This window comes from Nerophis ophidion, linkage group LG09, assembly GCF_033978795.1.
Source record: "Nerophis ophidion isolate RoL-2023_Sa linkage group LG09, RoL_Noph_v1.0, whole genome shotgun sequence".
NCBI classification, from domain to species: Eukaryota; Metazoa; Chordata; class Actinopteri; order Syngnathiformes; family Syngnathidae; genus Nerophis; species Nerophis ophidion.
In genome coordinates this window covers 54290474-54307461 of record NC_084619.1, presented here as the reverse complement: position 1 = coordinate 54307461, position 16988 = coordinate 54290474, and the positions used below count along the sequence as shown (strand labels likewise).

At 39.3% G+C, this 16988-nt stretch overlaps 1 protein-coding gene across 1 annotated transcript in view; it reads right to left on the bottom strand.

The window, feature by feature from the left end:
- arhgef33 (Rho guanine nucleotide exchange factor (GEF) 33) overlaps window positions 1-16988 on the bottom strand; it is a 312937-nt gene that overhangs the window by 151235 nt on the left and 144714 nt on the right. Inside the window, exon 6 of the mRNA XM_061911264.1 lies at window positions 9154-9253. The gene's annotated coding sequence lies outside the window, so the exon portion shown is untranslated. The remainder of the gene's footprint in view (window positions 1-9153; window positions 9254-16988) is intronic.

Sequence of the window (16988 nt, the reverse complement as noted above, 5' to 3'; positions counted from 1 at the left end):
CCGAAGACAACATACAGAAGGATTTACCCAAAACTACTTTAAATTGTGGAGTCAGCTCCAATTTATAGCAACTTCGGATAAAATGAACCGGTAAGTCCGATAACAGTAGTTATGTGTCCATTCGTAATGCTGCGTTAGCATGTAGCCTCCTCCTTACTGTTGATATTAGCACGTAGCAAAAAGGACACTGGCACATGTAATTACAGACTTAAGCTTTAGCACACAGTGTTTTGTAGCGTTTTGTATTACATTTATACTGTATTTTTCGCCGGCACTGTGCTATATAACTATTCATAGATAACTGGATTGACAAATGTAATGATACGTTAGCATGTAGCATCCTCCTTAACGTTGATATTATTAACACGTAGCAAAAAGGACACTGGCACATGTAATTACAGACTCAAGCTTTAGCATACAGAGTTTGGTAGCGTTTTGTATTACATTTAAACTGTATTTTTTGTCTGCACTGTGCTATATAACTATAATAGATAACTGGATTGACAAATGTAATGATACGTTAGCATGTAGCATCCTCCTTACCGTTGAATTACAGACTCAAGCTTTAGCATACAGTGTTTGGTAGCGTTTTGTATTACATTTAAACTGTATTTTTTGTCTGCACTGTGCTATATACCTTTTAATAGATAACTGGATTGACAAATGTAATGATACTTTAGCATGTAGCATCCTCCTTACCGCTGAATTACAGACTCAAGTATAGCATACAGTGTTTGATAACGTTTGTATTACATTTAAAAGTTTTTGTCTGCTCTGTCTTATGCAACTATGAATAAATAACTGGACTTTCTTGTGGTGTAGATCAGTGGTCCCCAACCTTTTTGTTGCTGCGGACCGGTCAACAATTGATAATTTGTCCCGGGTCGCAGAATAATTTTTTATTAATTTTATTTTTGTATTTATTTTTATTTACATTTTTTTTTGTCATGAAAAAGGAAGGTTTTTTGGTTTGGTGCATTAATTGTAAGTGTAGCTTGTGTTTTTTAAGTTGATTTAATAAAAAAAAAATAAAATAATAATGATAATAATAAAAAATTATTCTGCGGCCCGGTACCAATCGAGCCGCGGCCTGGTACCGCGGCTCGGTGGTTGGGGACCTCTGGTCTAGATCAATGATTCTAAGTGGTACGACAAGGAAGTCCGTAAATATCTTGTGGGTATGGAGTATCATTGATGTTGATATTTGTGGATGTGGACCCCGACTTAAACAAGTTGACAAACTTATTCGGGTGTTACCATTTAGTGGTCAATTGTACAGAATATGTACTGTACTGTGCAATCTACCAATAAAAGTTTCAATCAATCAATCAATCAATCAATGCAAAGTGTGTAATGTTACAATGTCCAAAATATTCATCATAATTGTTAAATGAAACCTCTGCCTTGTTTTTAATGGATGCTCAAGGATACTATGCTACTGTATTATTAATGTTGTTCATTACAGAGGTACTTGGAGAGCCAAGTGTTTTTCTGAGGTGACACTTGGTGGAAAAAGTTTTAGACCCAAGAGTCTAGATAACATTTATTGGATGTGCTTTGGTGTAAATTCTGCTTCATAGTCACTTATAGAACACGTTTTTTGAGTATGTCTGCAAGATGTTTGTTTCTGGCGGCCTTCCCAGGTTGTAAATGAAACCACGCCCCATCTTCTCCAAAAGTATCCTTTAAAAATGTACACTGTTTAATTATAAACACTCAAGTCTTCACTGCTTTTTTTTTGTTTTTGTTTTTTTGCAGAGACGGTCAAAAATGAACTCCATAAAAAGCATATAGATTCACCCGGTCACAACGTTACACACTTTCCGATCGATTTAGAGCTGCACAAAAGACAGCTGCCACGATAAACAATACCTTTTTACGTGTTTCCCTTATAGCTTCCTTTGTTTTTGCCTCATTCCTGTAAGAATCCTGCGTACGACCAAAGCACTAAGAAGTGGGGGTTGAGCCTTTCATCTACAATTAGCTGCAGTGTGCTCAAACAACCACCAGATAGCATATGTGAGCAGATAACACCATATCATCTCTTTATCTTTTCAGACTTGTCGAGGAAACGCCATAGTAGTGCATTCCTCACGCATTCTTCACTCGCGTTTTAAGTGAGAAATGAGGCAAAAACTAATCCAGACCTACTGTAATGTCCAAATAAGTATGTCTACTTCGCTGTGATGTCAGAATGTAAACTGACTGCAAAACCCCCCGCTAACATTTATCCATCTTCTTCCGCTTATCCGAGGTTAGGTTGCGGGGGCAGCAGCTTAAGCAGGGAAGCCCAGACTTCCCTCTCCCCAGCCACTTCGTCTAGCTCTTCCCGAGGGATCCCGAGGCGTTCCCAGGCCAGCCAGGAGAGATAGTCTTCCCAACGTGTCCTGGGTCTTCCCCGTGGCCTCCTACCGGTTGGATGTGCCCTAAACACCTCCGTCGGGAGGCATTCGGGTGGCATCCTGACCAGATGCCCGAACAACCTCATCTGGCTCCTCTCGATTTGGAGGAGTAGCGGCTTTATTTTGAGTTCCTCCCGGATGACAGAGCTTCTCACCCTATCTCTAAGGGAGAGCCCCGCTCATTTCGGCCGCTTGTACCTGTGATCTTGTCCTTTCGGTCATAACCCAAAGTTCATGACCATATGTGAGGATGAGAACATAGATCGATCGGTAAATTGAGAGCTTTGCCTTCCGGCTCAGCTCCTTCTTCACCAACGGAACGGTACAACGTCCGCATTACTGAAGACGCCGTACCGATCCGCCTGTCGATCTCACGATCCACTCTTCCCCCACTCGTGAACAAGACTCCCAGGTACTTGAACTCATCCACTTGGGGCAGGGTCTCCTCCCCAACACGGAGATGGCACTCCACCCTTTTCCGGGAGAAAACCATGAACTCGAGACTTGGAGGTGCTGATTCTCATTCTGGTCGCTTCACACTCGGCTGCGAACTGGTCCAGTGAGAGCTGAAGATCCCGGCCAGATGAAGAAATCAGGACCACATCATCTGCAAAAAGCAGAGACCTAATCCCGCGGCCACCAAACCGGAACCCCTCAACGCCTTGACTGCGCCTAGAAATTCTGTCCATAAAAGTTATGAACAGAATCGGTGACAAAGGACAACCTTGGCGGAGTCCAACCCTCACTGGAAATGTATTCGACTTACTGCCGGCAATGCGGACCAAGCTCTAGCAACTGATTGTACAGGGAGCGGACCGCCACAAAAAAAGTCCGATACCCCATACTCTCTGAGCACTCCCCACAGGACTTCCCGAGGGACACGGTCGAATGCCTTCTCCAAGTCCACGAAGCACATGTAGACTGGTTGGGCAAACTCCCATGCACCCTCAAGAACCCTGCCGAGTATAGAGCTGGTCCACAGTTCCACGACCAGGACGAAAACCACACTGTTCCTCCTGAATCCGAGGTTCGACTATCCGGCGTAGCCTCCTCTCCAGTACACCTGAATATACCTTACCGGGAAGCCCCCGCAAACAGAGGCATCTAAAATGGCGTGGAAGCGTATGATTTGACACTTTGACATTGCTTAACACGAGTAGCCAACATCGTAACATTTAAAAGCCAGAAAAAAACTTAATTAAATCATAGATCCCATTTAAAACTACAAAAATGGCTGTCGAGGCAAAGAAACGGTCTCCCTCAGCTGGAGGGGGCAGGGCATGGGGTTTAGATTTGCATCCCTGTAAGGTAGTTTGCCCAACATATTTGTATTCTTTATCGTAATTGAATAAAGGTATGACTTAAACGTACGGATGAGTTTGCCAATTACAAAAATTAGCCGAAATTTTGAATGAAAGAAACTGCTGTTCTAAATGTGTCCACTAGATGTCGGAATTTCAATGCTTTGTATCTTTGTAGGTTATGCTTCATGTGTAAAAAAAACCCCAACACATCCTGTAATTTGATTTTGATATTAGTTTTTTTTTCTTGATAGATTGAAAATGAACACCAATGAGTTGACTGATGAACATTATCACATAATTTATTCAGAAAGTATAATTAACGACAAATAAAGATAGAATACTATTAACGGCAACATACAAGTGTAAAAAAAAAAATCCCCTTTAACATTATGATTGGTACATTTTCAGAATGTGCTTGTTCTGTTTTTAAACAAAGAAAACAATCTGAAGTTGTCTTTATTTTTAAGTTATCATGCCCTGATTTTACCAGTCCGGCCCCCTTGGCAGTAGATTTTTCTCCACATTGGCCCCCGATCTAAAATGAGTTTTACACCCCTGCTTAACACATATGTTGTATTTTTGTGTTTGTAACTGAACAAATTTGCTAGTTTTATTATTTGACAAGGGGTTATTTTTTTTATAAAGTTTTTCAATATATATATATTTTTTATAATGTATTTATTTATTTTCTTTTTTTAAATTGTATTTATCTATTTATTATTTATTTGGAAGGTGGGGTAGAAAAGTGTCTGTTTTTTAATGCCGTTTTATTTTTTCCATATCACACACATATATATATATATATATATATATATATATATATATATGTATGTGCATATATGTATATATATCTTGTTAAATCTTATTAAGAAAAGGCGTTAACAAAATAAAAGCATGTAAACAACATACGCAAATACGCGATAAAATAATTGTCGGCGTTAATAGATTGATGAGTTAACTCATAATTAACGCATTAATTTGCCCACCCCTAATATATATATATATATATATATATATATATATATATATATATATATATATATATATATACACACACACACACACACACACACATGTACACATATATATATAGAACAATGCCAGGATAAGCTCACTTTCACCTTTTTAGCCTGCAAATGTGTGTGTGTGGCAACGTTGCTTTGAGACATGTCCGGACGTATTCTCAGTCAGAGATTTAAAGCGCTTGGCGCGCACGCTCACGCACACGCACACGCACACGCACACGCACACACACACACACACACGGGGAAGAAAAAGATGACAGTGAAGTCAAAAGTCCTTTGTGTCGGCACACTGACTAATACAGTTGATTTTTATCAAATTCCAATGAAAACCACGAGCAAGCCTCTTCACTGATGACGTCACGTGTGCAATATTTCCATTACAATAGAATGCAAAATGAATCCTAAAAAACAGAATGCACGACACTTCTTTTTGAGACGAACGGAACAGAAACAGAAAGCAAATAGTTTTTTTTTCTTCTTACAGACATGGAGCAGGTGGCAAATGCACGTGAGGCACGTCACAATGTTTGTGTACGAGTGTGTGTGTGTGTGTGTGTGTGTATTTGCTCTTCTTATCTATCTCACAGTTATGACTCATTGTGGTCACGTAAGAGTGTTACAGTAACGTGACTTGCCGCGACATTAGTAAATTGATACATAACTTTATTGACTACATAAACCAGCCGTCCCGAATGTAGGTCAAAACAATCTATTGTCAATTTTTGAAAGTCGTCTTCCCCAAAAAAAACTCACTTTTTTCCCCATAGGAAATCATGTAAATCCAATTAATCCGTTCCAGATCAGTGTTTGCCAAACATATATTTAAATTCAGGGTCGCCACAAATACAAAAAAATTACTTTTAAAGAAAACAATTATTTTTTAAATATTTGGCGTCACAAAGTGCATCTAAAAATAACGGTATCCCCATCCTCCCACATGGTCACAATGTTGGTAAAATGAGCAGATGCGTTTGTTATGCAACGCACACGCACGGAGTACTTACAAGCAGATGCAGTGGGGAGACAGAAAAGGGAGAATGGACGCATTTCGGCGTAAACACTAACAATAAAGAGGAAGCTATAAACATCAAATCGCCGCTCTGCAAGATTGATTGATTGATTGACACTTTTATTAATAGATTGCACAGTACAGAACATATTCCGTACAATTGACCACTAAATGGTAACACCCGAATACGTTTTTCAACTTGTTTAAGTTGGGGTCCACGTTGATCAATTCATGGTACAAATATATACAGTGGGGCAAAAAAGTATTTAGTCAGCCACCGATTGTGCAAGTTCTCCCACTTAAAATGATGACAGAGGTCTGTAATTTTCATCTTAGGTACACTTCAACTGTGAGAGACAGAATGGGAGAAAAAAAAATCCGGGAATTCACATTGTGGGAATTTTAAAGAATGTATTTGTAAATTATGGTGGAAAATATGTATTTGGTCAACCATTCAAAGCTCTCACTGATGGAAGGAGGTTTTGGCTCAAAATCTCACGATACATGGTCCTATTCATTCTTTCCTTAACACGGATCAATCGTCCTGTCCCCTTAGCAGAAAAACAGCCCCAAAGCATGATGTTTCCACCCCCATGCTTCACAGTAGGTATGGTGTTCTTGGGATGCAAACTCAGTATTCTTCTTCCTCCAAACACGAGGAGTTGAGTTTATACCAAAATGGATACATGGATAATACAGCAGAAGATTGGGAGAATGCCATGTGGTCAGATGAAACCGAAAAAGAACTTTTTGGTATAAACTCAACACGATGGGCCAAATTTGGCCCGTCGTGTAATTTCATTTGGCCCTTGAGGTAATATCAAATCAAGATTAGAGCTGGCCCGCCAGTATTATACAGGGGCGGTGCCGTTGTAACAACGCATTTGCCAACCCTCACGATTTACCCGAGAGACTCTCGAATTTCACTGCCCCTCCCGAAAATCTCCCGGGGCAACAATTCTTCCGAATTTCTCCCAATTTCCACCCGGGCAACAATATTGGGGGCGTGCCTCGAAGGCACTGCCTTTAGCGTCCTCTAAAACCTGTCGTCACGTCCGCTTTTCCGCCATACAAACAACGTGCCAGCCCAGTCACATAATATCTGCGGCTTTAACACACACGAATGAATGCAAGGCATACTTGGTCAACAGCCATACAGGTCACACTGAGGGTGGCCGTATAAACGACTTTAACACTTTTACAAATATGTGCCACACTGTGAAGCCACACCAAACAAGAATGACAAACACGTTTCGGGAGAACATCTGCACCGTAACCCAGAAACCCTTGCAGTACTAACTATTCCTGGACGCCAGAATATACACCCCCGCTACCACCAAACCCGGCCCCCCTAATTTTTATTTAAACTTTCTTTGATATGTCATGTCATTGATATTTTTCAATTTTTATTGATTGGTTGATTGGCAACACTAAATTTGCCATAGTGTGTGAATGTGAGTGTTAATGTTGTCTGTCTATCTGTGTTGGCCCTGTGATGAGATGGCGACTTGTCCAGAGTGTACGTTGCCTTCCGCCCGAATGCAGCTGAGGTTGGCTCCAGCGACCCCAGAAGGGACAAATGGTAGAAAATGGATGGATGGATAATTTGAAACTCGACTTTGCATGTCACTATAAAGTCATATAAGCCTTGCTTGTTCAATATTCAATGCAAAACTTGTTTGGATCCCTATTAAAAGGTTAATTTGTTCAACCTTGGCCCGCGGCTTTGTTCCGTTTGAAATTTTGGCCCACTCAGTATTTGAGTTTGACACCCCTGGTGTAGATAGAACATGTTGAAACAGAAAGTAAGCAGATATTAACAGTAAAGGAATAATTGGATAATAATCAATTTTACACCCCTTGTGTAATGGGAAATGACACAATATGTTACTGCATACGTCAGCAGCCAAATTAAGAGTTTTTTTGTGTTTACTTACTACTAAAAGATAAGTTGTCTAGTGTGTTTACTATCTTATTTAATTCTTAAAATGTTCTTTGATTGCAATGAGAAATATTTTTAACGCATCATACGATTTTCTGTTAAAATAAAGCCAAAAATTAAATTTTTTTATGGTCCCTTTTATTTTGAAAAGTATCAAAAGATATCGAAAAACAGTTTGGTACCGGCATCAAAATATTGGTAACAGGATTACCCTAGTTGACATTAATAACACATCTATTTGTCCTTGAACATATAAACAATTTTTCTAAGCCTTTACACAAAATACATACATGTCACAGTCAATTATGCAAATTATATGATAAATGGTAAATGGGTTATACTTGTAAAGCGCTTTTCTACCTTCAAGGTACTCAAAGCGCTTTGACACTATTTCCACATTCGCCCATTCACACACACATTCACACACTGATGGTGGAAACTGCCATTCAAGGCCCTAACCACGACCCATCAGGAGCTAGGGTGAAGTGTCTTGCTAGTGTGTTTACTCAAGGACACAACGGACGTGACAAAGTTGGTAGAAGGTGGGAATCGAACCAGGAACCCTCAGGTTTCTGGAACGCCCACTCTTCCAACCGCGCCACGCCACCCCACCAATATGATTACCACCCCAGCCAAGCCCTTGCCGCCACAAATTAATAGCCTTTTGGTGGGAAAAACTGCAGACACTTAAAAACATTAACAGAAAACTAATTTTATAAAGAATAATGATAGTTTTACATTCATAACATATAACCGAGATTGCATACAAAAAAACTGCGGCAAGTATTTTACCCTAAAATAAATCCTATGAAAAGCGGAGCTTACAAAAAACAGGATAGCACTGTGTATGCCTCAAAGCCCAGTTTTTCCACAACAGAGGGACCCGGGGCCCACTTAAATATTAACTCTGAATTAGTAATTACTTTTAATTTTAATGCTATTCATTAATTATGTCTACCGTATTTTCCGGACTATAGAGAGCTTCGGTATAATAACTGAACCCACTAAATTCAAAGGAAAATAATATGTTTCCATATATTAGCCACACTGGACCATAAGCCGCAGATATATACGTTGTGAAATGAGTTATTGACGTAAAAATATTTTGTTAATTTTTTTTTTTTTACAGACCTTAAATGTTTCCAAATGGTGCCTGTAACACGGCAGTAAAAAGGCTTATCAAACAAAACAGAAGTCATTCTCATGGACCCACTAACTGCGGAAATTAGCTCTCCAATCAGCAAAACAGCCTCAATAACTCCACGGGTGACAAAATTGAAACAATTAAAAAAGAATGCAGTCGTAAGTTAATAATACAAAACCGACACTTGTAAAAGTGATAGCATATCAGCTGGTTCTAGCGTCATTACATTTCGACAGCACTTACAAATATGCATGAAAAATCCTACAGACACCACACATGGGACGGTTTAGTAAGTAAGAATTGTTTTAGTTATATTGTAAAACTTACAAACGTCGCTTGGAGTGATGAATGAAGAATCCATTTGAGTAGATATCCTACTGACAGCTAGAAGACTGCACGGCTCTTTACTTCCTGCTAAAAGCGAAACCTGTAAAGGGAAGGACAATGCAGTGAGCGACCTCAAAAGATGGCGCCATAACACAAAGAACAAAAAACATTCTCAGTGTATTTGCTTTTTTTTCTTTTGAAAACTTTTTATTATGAAGAAAAATCCGTAAATTAGCCGCACTGTCTTAATAGCCTCAGGGATCAAAGCATAGGAAAGATGAGCAGCTTATTAACGGTAACAAACTGATGTGAAACCATGTGTTACCAGTCTGATTAGTAAAGCAAATACTACCAAATATACTTCATATACGTTGGGGCTTAAAATAAATTTACATCCAATTATTTTGTGCTGAAACAGATTACATATACTAATAACAAATACATCTCCTAACTAAACTGTGAATAAAATCAAAGTGCAATTGAAAATACAGCCTCAACCCTTTAGTCATGTTTTTTGCGCTTAAGAAACTTCTTTTTTTGTTGTTGTTGTTGTCCTGTCCAGCTCCTCAGGCAATTCATATTGTTGAGTTGGATGCCCATTTCTGCTGTAAATATTTACTTTACAAAAGAGAAATGTGGGACTCTTGTTGCCTTTTTTGTATTTGAGTTTACTAAATGGATTTATATTATTAGCGGAGCAGGAGGGGATAGAAAGAGGGAAAAAAAGAAAGACAGAGGGGGAAATTGCGGGTACAAGAGGAAGATAAGACGAAGACAACAACAACAACAAACAATAACAACAACGACAACAACAGAACAACATCAGCAAATAGGATATGTACAATGCGTGGGTTTCCTCCGGGTACTCCGGCTTCCTCCTACTTCCAAAGACATGCACCTGGGGATAGGTTGATTGGCAACACTAAAATTGGCCGTTGTGTGTGAATGTGAGTGTGAATGTTGTCTGTCTATCTGTGTTGGCCCTGCGATGAGGTGGCGACTTGTCCAGGGTGTACCCTGCCTTCCGCCCGATTGTAGCTGAGATAGGCGCCAGCGCCCCCCACGGCCCCGAAAGGGAATAAGCGGTAGAAAGTGAATGGACGGACAAAAATGATGGTAAAAGTGATAGCAAAGAAGCAGTAAGTGAAATAAATATTAATAACACAGAAATGACAATGAGCATTAATACGCTACAAATGGAGCAATACAAATACCAATAGAAATAGCACTATTGATAATAAATGGGTTGTATTTGTATACCGCTTTTCTACCTTCAAGGTACTCAAAGCGCTTTGACACTACTTCCACATTTACCCATTCACACACACATTCACACACTGATGGAGGGAGCTGCCATGCAAGGCGCCAACCAGCACCCATCAGGAGCATGGGTGAAGTGTCTTGCTCAGGACACAAAGGACGTGACGAGGTTGGTACTAGGTGGGATTTGAACCAGGGACCCTCGGGTTGCGCACGGCCACTCTCCCACTGCGCCACGCCGTCCCATAATGAATAATAACAATAATTATCTCTATAATCAACAATACAATTGTTGCGTATGCACCAATACAAATACTCAATGATAACTTGAAATACAAAAGAAAGCAGATATAAATGGAGGGGAAGAAAGAGAAGCGAACTGTACTGACCTTGTAGATTGTTATAGTAATAGGTTAAGCTTTGTCAGTGTGACATGTGACTTAAAATGTTGAAAGTGCCATATTGGTCTAAAAATACAAAAACAAATCTGTCTGGAGCCGCAAAAAATTAAAAGCCATATTACATACAGATAGTGTGTCATGAGATATAAATTGAATTAAGAGGACTTAAAGAAAGCTAAATGACCTCAAATATACCAATAAATGAGACATGATGATGCAATATGTACATATAGCTAGCCTAAATAGCATGTTAGCATCGATTAGCTTGCAGTGACCAAATATGTCTGATTAGCACTCCACACAAGTCAATAACATCAACAAAACTCACCCTTGTGCATTCATGCACAACGTTAAAAGTTTGGTGGACAAAATGAGACAGAAAAAGAAGTGGCATGAAACACTTCTAGAAAATGGAGAAAGTAATACATGTAAACAAACTACGGTGAGTTCAGGGGCCGTCAAAATTAGTAGGACAAAACGTCACTCGTCAAATACTTGAATCAGTGAAGCTCATTTAATGTAAATCGTGTGCTTTCTAATAATTAGGGAGTTTGTGTCATTTTTGTCCTCCTACAGAAACCATATTAAAGCAAAAAATATATTTTTTGTATTTATTCCCCTTATCTTTTTCCATTTTGTCATAAATTTTTGAAAAAGCTCCAGAGAGCCACTAGGGCGGCGCTAAAGAGCCGCACGCGGCCTAGGGCGACAACGTTAATATATGTTTGATGAAACGTCACTATATGCATGAGTATGTATGTATACAGTATGTGTTTGTATATGTACAGTATGTATACATGTATGTTTGTACAGTGAATGTATATGTACATGTATGTGTACATGTATGTTTGTACAGTGAATGTATATGTACAGTACGTGTATATGTATGTTTGTACAGTGAATGTATATGTACAGTACGTGTATATGTATGTTTGTACAGTGAATGTATATGTACAGTATGTGTACAAGTATGTTTGTACAGTGAATGTATATGTACAGTATGTGTATATGTATGTTTGTATAGTGAATGTATATGTACATGTATGTGTATATGTATGTTTGTACAGTGAATGTATATGTACAGTATGTGTACATGTATGTTTGTACAGTGAATGTATATGTACAGTACGTGTATATGTATGTTTGTACAGTGAATGTATATGTACAGTATGTGTACAAGTATGTTTGCACAGTGAATGTATATGTACAGTATGTGTATATGTATGTTTGTATAGTGAATGTATATGTACATGTATGTGTATATGTATGTTTGTACAGTGAATGTATATGTACAGTATGTGTACATGTATGTTTGTACAGTGAATGTATATGTACAGTATGTGTACATGTATGTTTGTACAGTGAATGTATATGTACAGTATGTGTACATGTATGTTTGTACAGTGCTTGTATATGTACATGTATGTGTATATGTATGTTTGTATAGTGACTGTGCGTGTGGATGTACAAACTTTCAGTGTGTAGGTATGTACTGTATTTGTGTATATATGTGGGAGCGTAGGTACCTGTGTGTGTATATATGTATGTATATATGTATGAATAATTGTGTGTATGCGATTATGTACTGTATGTGTATTTGTATGAACATTATATTTGACTCCTAGTATGTCGAGGGTGGCGCCCATGGTACAAAGGACCACACGCGATATATCGATATAATCGGTATAATCGATATATCGCGGGTTTGTCTCCGTGTAATATAGAAAATGACTATATCGTGATATTCGAGTATACGTCCTCACGGAGTTGCTTTTAGCTGCAGGCATTAGATTACATGCGTTTCCCACTCTTACTTGTCTCTCCTCACAGAGATGTAAAACAAGCGCATCTTCTTACAAACGTCACGTGTGCAATGTCACACGCTCCCGCGGAGCAGACAGGTAGCGACATTGTAACGTTAGCGGTGATGCTAACTGTGCGGTGCGAGTGGTAATACGAGAAAGAGAGAAGGTGGGAATCTGGAGGAAGAATTAATTCCCCCAAAAAACAGCACAGGGTCCATCGTTTGGCGGTGGTTTGGCTTCAAGAGGGAAGATGTTGAACATTTATGCGGCAAAAGCGTTGCTACAAAAAGTAGCAGCGTTAATTGATTGAGACTTTTATTAGTAAATTGCACAGTACAGTACATATTCCATACAATTGACCACTAAATGGTAAAACCCGAATACATTTTTGTATTCGGGTGTGGCGTTGTGGCGCTCAGGGTCCAAGGGACCACCGGCCCCATGCAGCCAGGCCGGTCAGCGATAGGAACCACCATGCTAAGAAGAACCTTCTCTATGATTATAACTCCAATGTTGTTGTTTAATATTGTCAATACTGCCACAAGTGGTGAAAAAGTGTATTACAACTGAGTACTGCTGCGGCCCATTTTTTTGGCGGCTTAGAAACACTGTGCTAAGCTAACTGAAGAAAACATCAACACTATTTGCTTTGTATGTGACAAAGAAAATGTATGTAATATATAATCAACACGTTAAAGGCCTACTGAAACCCAATATTATCGACCACGCAGTCTGATAGTTTATACATCAATGATGAAATCTTAACATTGCAACACATGCCAATACGGCCTTTTTAGTTTACTAAATTGCAATTTTAAATTTCGCGCAAAGCATCCTGTTGAAAACATCGCGGTATGATGACGCGTATGACGTGCGCGCGTGACGTGACGGATTGTAGCGGACATTTTGTTCCAGCCCCAATCCCAGCTATAAGTCGTCTGCTTTAATCGAATAATTACACAGTATTCTGGACATCTGTGTTGCTGAATCTTTTGCAATTTGTTCAATTAATAATGGAGACGTCAAAGAAGAAAGATGTAGGTGGGAAGGGGAGTATTGTGATTGTCTTTAGCAACACAAACACAGCCGGTGTTTCCTTGTTTACATTCTCGAAAGATGACGTGACACTTTACTATGGAACAGAGCGGTCAAGCGGACATGGTTCCCTACCACATGTCAACCGGCAGGTTTCGGTGAGAAAATTGTGGTAATAAGTCGGCTCTTACCGTAGACATGAGCGGAGAGCTTGCGTCGTTCCTCGTGCACCTGTCAAAGAGGCAGCTGCGGACTCTCTTGCCTCCTCCGACCGGCCGCCCCCGAACGTGGGATGCTTCCACCGTGGAGGAGGGGAAAAAAAAATGTTCAGCCCGGCCCCAACAGCTGTCTTCGCTTCGCTTCGTCGAGAAACGTGGCTTTCCTCAGAGACACTGGCGGTCACCATACCCGTGGCCACACCCCTCCGACTTTCAGGTACGACCATATAATCTCACTAAAACACTAGTAACAAAATAAGCAGATAACGAATTTTCCAGGATTATTCTAGTAAATGTGTCTAATAACATCTGAATCGCTCCCACTGCCCTTGTCTTTTTTTTTTGTAGTCCTTCACTTTCACTTTCCTCATCCACAAATCTTTCATCCTTGTTCAAATTAATCGGGAAATTGTCGCTTTCTCGGTCCGAATCGCTCTCGCTTCTGGTGGCCATGATTGTAAACAATGAGAGGATGTGAGGAGCTCCACAACCCGTGACGTCACGCGCACATCGTCTGCTACTTCCGGTACAGGCAAGGCTTGTTTATTAGCGACCAAAAGTTGCGAACTTTATCGTGGATGTTCTCTACAAAATCCTTTCAGCAAAAATATGGCAATATCGAAAAATGATCAAGTATGACACATAGAATTGACCTGCTGTCCCCGTTTAAATAAGAAAATCTAATTTCAGTAGGCCTCTAATGTTTTTTTTTTTGTCTTTTTAGAATGTGCCGGTAAAAAACAAGCAGAGGACCAAAACATCTCTTGTGTACTTTGGACACGGACTGGACTTTAAAGCGATTTTTATTGCTCCAATTAAAGTATGAGAATGACAAGTAATAGTGCAGTAAATGATTTTAACTAGATAAGCAATGACCAACAATCTTTTCATCTTCATTAAAAAAAAAAAAAGCTCCTCTCCTGCAAGATGAACGTCATGAAGGCGCTTTGTCCTTGAAAGGTTCTTTAAGGCCGTGACTTCACTCTTTGTTTGTTTTGCTCTACACTCGAGTGAACTTCTGAGCAAACAAAGTTGCTGTCGGTTTGACATGTTCACGTTTCTTTTATTTCACCAGCGGGGGGGGGGGGCTCTATTTTCCCCCATTGTAAAAAAACCCAAAAAAAAACCAAGAAAAAAGGTGAGGAAAATAAAGCGGTGCCTCAACTTAAGAGTGCCCTGACTTAAGAGTGTTTTAAGATAAGACCTGTGGGCAGAGGTGGGTAGTAACGCGCTACATTTACTCCGTTACATCTACTTGAGTAACTTTTGGGATAAATTGTACTTCTAAGAGTAGTTTTTATGCAACATACTTTTACTTTTACTTGAGTATATTTATAGAGAAGAAACGCTACTTTTACTTCGCTCCATTTATCTACAATCAGCTCATACTCGCTACTTGTTTTTATCGATCTATTAATGTTTGTTTTGGTTTTTCAACGTAGGATCTACGCATTGCTGCGTTTCACCAATCACATGCAGTCTCGGGTGACGTTGGACCAATCAAACAGAGCCAGGTGGTCACATGACCGTTACACGTAAAACCTGACTTAAACAAGTTGAAAAATGTATTCGGGTGTTACCATTTAGTGGTCAATTGTACGGAATATGTACTGAACTGTGCAATCTACTAATTAAAGTTTCAATCAACCAATCAAAAGTGCAAAGGAAAAAAGACACTTTTTATTTCAACCGTACTTCCCGTCAAAAGCCTAAAGACTGATCGCACAGTTCCTGTCTTCACAATAAAAGTGCCGCTCAATCGCGCCTACGCTAACAAAATAAGAGTCTCCGAAAGCCAGCGCAAACAAGCGAGCAAGCTACGGAGTTTGCCGCCATTGTATTTCTTGTAAAGTGTATAATAACGAATATGGAAGCTGGACTAATAAGATGCCAAAAACCAACGACTTTCATGTGGTATTAGACAGAAAAGAGGAACTTTTTTTCTCCTCTATTTGAAAACGTGGACGTTAATTCCAATCAATGCAAGTCATCAGAATCAGGTAATACACCAACTTATATTCTTGTCTTCATGAAAGATAGGAATCTATATGTTAAACATGCATGTATACTCATTAAAACACCTTTAACATGTGAATAAAAATGGCAAAATATCCATCCATCCATTTTCTACCGCTTATTCCCTTTTGGGGTCGCGGGGGGCGCTGGCGCCTATCTCAGCTACAATCGGGCGGAAGGCGGGGTACACCCTGGACAAGTCGCCACCTCATCGCAGGGCCAACACAAATAGACAGACAACATTCACACTCACATTCACACACTAGGGCCAATTTAGTGTTGCCAATCAATCTATCCCCAGGTGCATGTCTTTGGAGGTGGGAGGAAGCCGGAGTACCCGGAGGGAACCCACGCATTCACGGGGAGAACATGCAAACTCCACACAGAAAGATCCCGAGCCTGGATTTGAACCCAGGACTGCAGGACCTTCGTATTGTGAGGTAGACGCACTAACCCCTCTGCCACCGTGAAGCATAAAAATGGCAAAATAGATAAATATAAATTATATACTATATGTAAATGTATATATATATATATATGCCATTTTTATAAGCATAAAAATGGCAAAATAGATAAATATAAATTATATACTATATGTAAATGTATGTATCTCTCTCTCTCTATATATATATATATATATATATACATATATATATATATATATATATAAGATATGTGTGTATATGATATGTGTGTGTATGTATATATGAGGTTGATCACCTCGACTTGGTCATTTATTAAGTAATTGATTAAAGTTGAAAAACGTATTGGGGTGTTACCATTTAGTGGTCAATTGTACGGAATATGTACTGTACTGTTCATTCTACTAATACAACTTTCAATCAATCAATCAATCATTGAATGCCTACTGAGCCGCGTTGCTGTTTAGTTATTGTGGCTCAATGTGCCTTATTTTTTTTCATTTTAATGTACTCATTTTTAATATATATTATTGTTTTAGCTGCTTAAGAGATATTCCTGGCTCTGAATTTGGTTGTTGCTATTTTTATGTTTTATTTGTTACCGTAATCATTAAACGAGCAGGTTACTCATCAGTTACTCAGTACTAGAGTAGTTTTTTCACAACATACTTTTTACTT